This window comes from Bombus huntii, unplaced genomic scaffold (genome assembly GCF_024542735.1).
Source record: "Bombus huntii isolate Logan2020A unplaced genomic scaffold, iyBomHunt1.1 ctg00000131.1, whole genome shotgun sequence".
In the NCBI taxonomy this organism is placed as follows: Eukaryota; Metazoa; Arthropoda; class Insecta; order Hymenoptera; family Apidae; genus Bombus; species Bombus huntii.
Window position 1 is genome coordinate 137,942 of NW_026099379.1, and position 6,451 is coordinate 144,392.

Consider the following 6,451-nt stretch of genomic DNA (forward strand, 5'->3'; position numbering starts at 1 on the left):
ACGGTTTAGATCGGTTTAGAACGGTTTAGAACGGTTTAGAAAGACGTTAGATACATATAAAAGTCATAACGTAGCTATTTACACATGGGGAATATTTATTTTCGTATGAAATATTTTTGCTTCTGAATTCTCATTATAAATGTACGTCTATTTCCTACGTTAAAGTACGTCTCTGCTTTGAAAACCTTCATTTAAATATAACGGTTAACAAAATATTATTAGAGAAATATTAAAACGAGACGCTAAAAGAACATTTTAATAAAGTACAAATGATTATTTGTTCTTTGTTAAATTGCACTGCTGTAACTCTAATTTTATTAAATTCAAAATGAATCATTCATAAACTGAACCGGAATATAAAATTTTATTCCGCAAAAATCATAAAGTTGAAAGTTAGGAACGAATAACAAATGAATAACCTAGTTTCTTTAAAAGGCACGTGGTTAAGGTACGCCAATCCGCGTAATAACTTTGACACTCCAATTATTATAAAATATGTATCCTTAAGGGATTTTTTTGCGCGAATGCAAAATACTTTTCATACGTGCAACTGAATAAATGGGACGTGATTTTCAATATTTCTTTTTCTAGAATTTATAACAAAGTAACTTTTTCACAAATGTTTTCGCTAACTTTTTTACTACGTAAATGTCTTCTTTTGTAATTAATAATTTCAACATTTCTCTGAACTTTCTTCTTTGCGATAAAAAAAATATACAAAGCTTATGACGTGCTTGTTTAAAAATATTTATACGGAACAAGACTTTGAATTTGTCAGACCAATCGTCTTAACGAACGAATAAATTAAACGACTCGTAACAAAAAATTATTCCTGTCCATGTTTCTCTTTGTAAAAGTAATTCAAGGCAAGTTAGATGAATCGCTGTGTACCCTATTCGCGTAGCATGTGCTTTAACGACCAGCGTGCAAGCGTTAACGGTGTGCTTTAGTTTCTCTCTGGTTGTGTTAAGTGTTTAAGTAATGAGCATATACTCACTACGGGTGGTTTGCATGAGATCACCTGGCACCACTTCGGCTTCGAATGATAGCAGATGTAGAGACTGCAAACCGCAGGTCCCGGCACAAGCATAAGACCATGTCGAATGGTTTCTCCTTGAAAGTCAGTACAGTTGTCGTCTATAGCATCTGAAGACGATTCTCAGCTTGAATATCTTTGCCATTCGACGGTCGTACGCGCAGTTGCGTTAACCGTTTCAACGCCACTCAGCGTAATCATGCTGTACGCGTAGTGTGGTGAACTGTGTCGCGATGTTTGGTTACGATTGTCAATTCACAACGCGCTCGGTTCCGAACGTAGCTTGTCGCTAGTCATATCAGAGTTTCCTCTCGTAATTACTTTTCTTTCAAATAATCGTAAACCAAATAAAGAAAAAACTAATGTATAAATTACCTCTTGAATTGGAAAACCAATTACAGAACGTCACACAAACAAAAGGTAAAGCACGAATATTTGGCAACCTTTTGACTCTTTAGTGTAACGTTTCTGATATAGCTGATGAAGTGAAGCGTGAACGCGTTGAACGGTATGTTTCGACAAAAAAAAAAAGAGCAATCGAGTTGATCGGCACTTCTCGTAAATAAATAAACGAAGCGCTATTGCGCTTCATGGTACAATCCGATACGGATTTTTAAAACATCCCTGATACTGAAACGGCTAATAACGTTACGAAAACGATCGTGCCAGGAAATTTTTGTTCGGATCCGCAACGGATCCGCATTGCGGCTGCCACGATGCTTCTACGTAGCATTGATGCTTCATCGATGAAGCACGATTGAAATTGGATATTCGATTTCTTACTGGGGAGAGAGTTTTCATATCGTGTTTACTGTTTCACTTCGCAAGTGTGCTTTACAGTATAGGTTAGAACTTGAAATCGAGCTATTTGAGTTAAAGTCGCTTGAAGCTTGAAATGACGTTTAAAGGATATAAGAATAATAGAAGGCTAAAATTCAAAAGTGTATATACGTACATATACATTTCAATAAAAATAGCAGATAATCTCAAGTAAAAAAAGTAGATTCGCGCTAGTAAAATAGTTTCAAAATACTTGTGAAAAGTCAAACGACTTGACTAATTAAAAATGGATGTAAGAGCTTAAAGGACAAAGGCTTAAAGTATAAGAGTATCAATTAAGTAACAAATTCACAGTGACAAAGAGGTTTCCAGTCGATCGAATTCAAATAAATCGGCTAATTTGAACGAAACTTTAGATGCACGAGAAGCGACACTCGTCCTCAAAGACTACGAAAGTTCTACTGGGATGAATGAAAACTTTTGTCTGACCCGGTGTGTATACACAAGATGCGCGAATCTCGAGTACAGCTTGTATTAATTAAAGTAATTGGTTGGTTTGATCAAATTAATCGGTTTAAGCAAATCACTTTGAGTCCAATTACGGGATGTCATCGATGCTACGTTGAAATGGCGAAGACCACCAAGTAATTGATGTCCTCTGTAATTATTTGTTAATCATGCGCGGAATCAGAACGATTCGACCTCGTTCCAAAGCAAATCGTTACTAGAGTAGAGACGGGAATTAATAATTCGTGTCAATTGTTCGATCGTGTTCACAAATTCAAATGCGGTTGAGTGGCGGAAACCATTTATAACACGTCCCATACAGCGTAGATCGCATACACGTCTTAGGATGTATTTTTGGTACTTATATATACTCTATATATATTCTTACTCTATATATACTTATATGTACTCTATATATATTCTCTATCTTAGATATACCATAAAATATTTCGTGAAATCGCGTATTCGTGTCTAATGTCAGGGATTCTCTTTCCATAAGTCTGCGTTTTCTATATTATCTTTCTTCCTTATCAGTAGGCATTCTCACAATTTGTGATTAATACTGCTCGTACAGGAATGTTAGGTTTTTGACGTTGTAAAATTTCACGTGAAATAATAATGCCTATATATTGACTAATTTATCAATTAATTAAATCCGTGTATATCAAGTTTTCTATAATTTAGTACTTTCGTGTAACTACAGAAATTTGATGCAATATAAAACTTGATTAAAACAGCGATTCATTAGGAAACGAGAATAATGATGCAAATATTTTTTGTAGCCATTATATAGGGTTTCGATCGCATAATTAATCAGTATCTACTTACCAGTCTTTAACGGAAGGACAAAAAGAAGAGCAGACGGCACACAGACCGCAATCATGATCATTTTCAAGTAGAATCTCAAACTGCCGTACATCTTCGAAAACTTCGTTAGTCGTAAGGGATCAAAGGATGATGTCCGCGCTGCGGAAAATAGACGAGAAGCGGCTATTTCAACAACCACCGTGTAGGTACTGCACTAGCCAGAAGTATCTGCGACAGAAATCAGAATACACTCGTTTTCGCATGGTTGGATCAATCTCGCGTGGGACTAACCTGATTGAACCTAACGCGGGATAATTGCTCAACCCACGACTTTAACCAGCCCGCTTGATTCTCTGTAAATGCTTGAAATTGACGCTTGGATTCTTTCCAGATTAACTAGCTTTGCCCCTCCCTCCCTTTATCTATTTTCTTAGATCGACTTAGACTGCCACAACATATTATCTTTCTTCTTTTCTTTTCTTTTCTTTCCTTTTGATCTTTTAAAGCCCTAAATCGCTGGCTATTTTGTATACTATATATTTTGTACACTCAATTACTCTGTAAGTCATAAGTACATATGTTTTACAACGTTATTTGTCATATTTCAGTTAAACCCCAGAAAAGCCAGAAATATATTTGCAGCGTGTTTTAACGCGTCCCTGGCAAAGATCTCAAAAACGAGTTGCGGCACAATTTAAAGCGACAAATAGCACCGCGTATCTCGTTGTGGTAACACACTGTTCGCCAGCTTTTTAAAAGCGCTCTCCGTCTGCTTTTTCCTCTCTTCCCTGTCTCTTCGTTTTTCCTTAACAAGCGAAACCATTTTCGCGAGGACGAGAGTACGGAAATGACGTACTGGCAATTTTGTTTTGTGATAATACAAGCAGCTCGGTTTCAGTGAATTAAACTTGACCCCAAGCTTCTACTTATCTACCTTCCTTTCCTTTATTTTCCCTTCTATGTCGGTTTTGCGGTTTTCCACATTTCCATCACAATAAACCATGTTTTTTCTCGATTTTACATGTTAGCCAATGATTCACGACAAAAGCGTCGACTGTAAAAATATTTGTAGTTGCAATAGCAACAAGTATGTTTTCTCAAATAGAAAATATTGGGAGCGTACACGCTGGCAAAACAATTCATGAATAGCTCGTCCTCTGCTTGTTATTTGTTTCGATACTGTTAGCAAACAAATTCATGAAACATACTGGTATAGCGTAAAATGAACATAAAAGTTTTGCGTACACTTGAGAGCTGAACTTTGGTTGTATACGTATATTACACATATACGCACACAGTTATGTATATGTATATATGTATAGAAAATTCCTTAGAACTTTGAGCTTAATAACATATTAAAATCATTAACATTAAGGAGGTGAACTTTACTTACCAATTACCAAAGTTTCTTCCGCCAAATAATACATAAAAATTGAAAAAGATAATGTAACTAGTTTTAACTTTTTTTTGTGTTATAATTTGAATCACTCGATTTATCCGACTGAGGATGGTCGATCGCAATCTCAATGTATACGTATTCTCATCGCATGAAATAGATCACATGAGGGATTTTCAAAAGTCGATGGAATATTAATCGCGATTAATTATTTGTAGGTGTATTCTGTGCGGCTAAAGCAGTCACCTAATGAATTATTGAGTACCAGGAATGTTAGCGGTAAACAGGATTGCGGCTATGAATGATTCTCTAATGTCTATATTAGAGATGAATTTGATAATTTATCCTCATAATATGCAATCCGCTTTTAAGTGGAAATCATAATTAACAATTTCTGTTTGATTAAATATGAAGAGCAGATAAATCGATACGCTTAAATCAATATTAGAATTTCTTAACATTTTTATCAAATATTTTAGCACTGTAAAAGCGTCGTAGTAGAGAAATATTAGGTTGTTCCAAAAGTTTCTTTCGTTTTATAAGAAAGTAATAGTTGTACAACATTTTTCGTTTTATATTATTTTATTGAATTACGTGTGATCCACCTTTTTCCAATTTAATGTAAAATAATATAGAATAACATAAAACAAAATATGTTGTGCATCTGTCATTTCTTTTTAAAACGAAAGAAACTTGGGACAACCTAATAGGAATTTACTTTTATTATCCATTATAAAAATGGATTGTTAATCCTCTAGGAGATACGAACAATATAATTGCAATTAATAAGGAATAAGCTAGCATAACTTAAACCAGCTTTTGCAGAAAGCTATTAGCTAAAGATGTTTATTAAACAATGACAACATGAATTTTCTTAAGTACCCCATTTGGTACTTAATCTACTTCGTAAGTACTGTGTGTCCTAGCCTTTAAAGGATGCAATTTTAACCAGAATGTTTCACATTACTTACCCGTATTATTTCCTTGTAATATAATTTATATTTACATTATCTACGTTACGTTACATTCTACGCGTTAATGTAATGTGATTTTTATTTCTAATCGAAGTTATTCAAAATTTGTAGTATCTCAATAAAAAATTAACAGCCTGCAAAAACTTCACAGAAGCATTAGTATCTTCGAAACTATTGAATTCAAATGGCTAATATTCCTTAACAATATGCACTCGACGACGTTTATCGAGAGAAGTATGTGGCGTAATAGTTAAACTTTCAATTCATATACATATATCGTTTATGAAAAAGTAGTCATTCTGCTTTTGTGATCTGTGACACACTATAAATTCTCATAAGCTAACCAACGCGTAATCTTCTGTAACGTATTAATATAATATAGTGTAATATCGAAAAATAAGGATAGAAATTTTTTTTTTCGATTACTTACAATTTATTAATATTAAATTGAATATACAAATATAAATTGGACAGAGAACGATATTTAACGGAAACTAAATGCAATACTCGTATCTATATCAAATAACTTTACAGTTATTTGACCACTCTCGTCACAACGAATCTAACACACACACACTCTCTCTCTCTAACAACTCTATCAGTTCTCACGACTCTACTCTTCGACGACTCAAAACCTCTAACGACTCTACTCTTCGACGACTCAATTAGCTCTGATTCTCGCAACACGCACACTTTTCGATTCGCCTTGGATAGCGAAACCGTCCTTCTTCTAACGTTGTCTATTGTTTCCCTCATACCTATGTAAGAACTACCAACTACGTGCCTTTAGTCACGTAGGCACTCTTAAATGTAAACGAACCACAGAAACACGACGTACACGGTTTTTTTCTATTTTCAGCCGATCTCCAATCAAAGTTATTCTACGATATTACACTCGGCCTTTCCTGACAATCACATCTGCCCTCAGATGTGCTCATCATCGCTGCTCGC

The 6,451-nt window shown here is 34.7% G+C and overlaps 1 long non-coding RNA gene across 1 annotated transcript; it reads left to right on the forward strand.

Annotated features, from left to right (window-relative positions):
* The first annotated feature begins 1,239 nt into the window (after positions 1 to 1,239).
* LOC126877199 (uncharacterized) lies at positions 1,240 to 4,968 on the forward strand. The gene is made up of 3 exons (XR_007694817.1): positions 1,240 to 1,456; positions 3,106 to 3,332; positions 4,745 to 4,968. It is a non-coding gene; the product is annotated as an uncharacterized LOC126877199 (long non-coding RNA).
* The last annotated feature ends 1,483 nt before the right edge of the window (positions 4,969 to 6,451 follow it).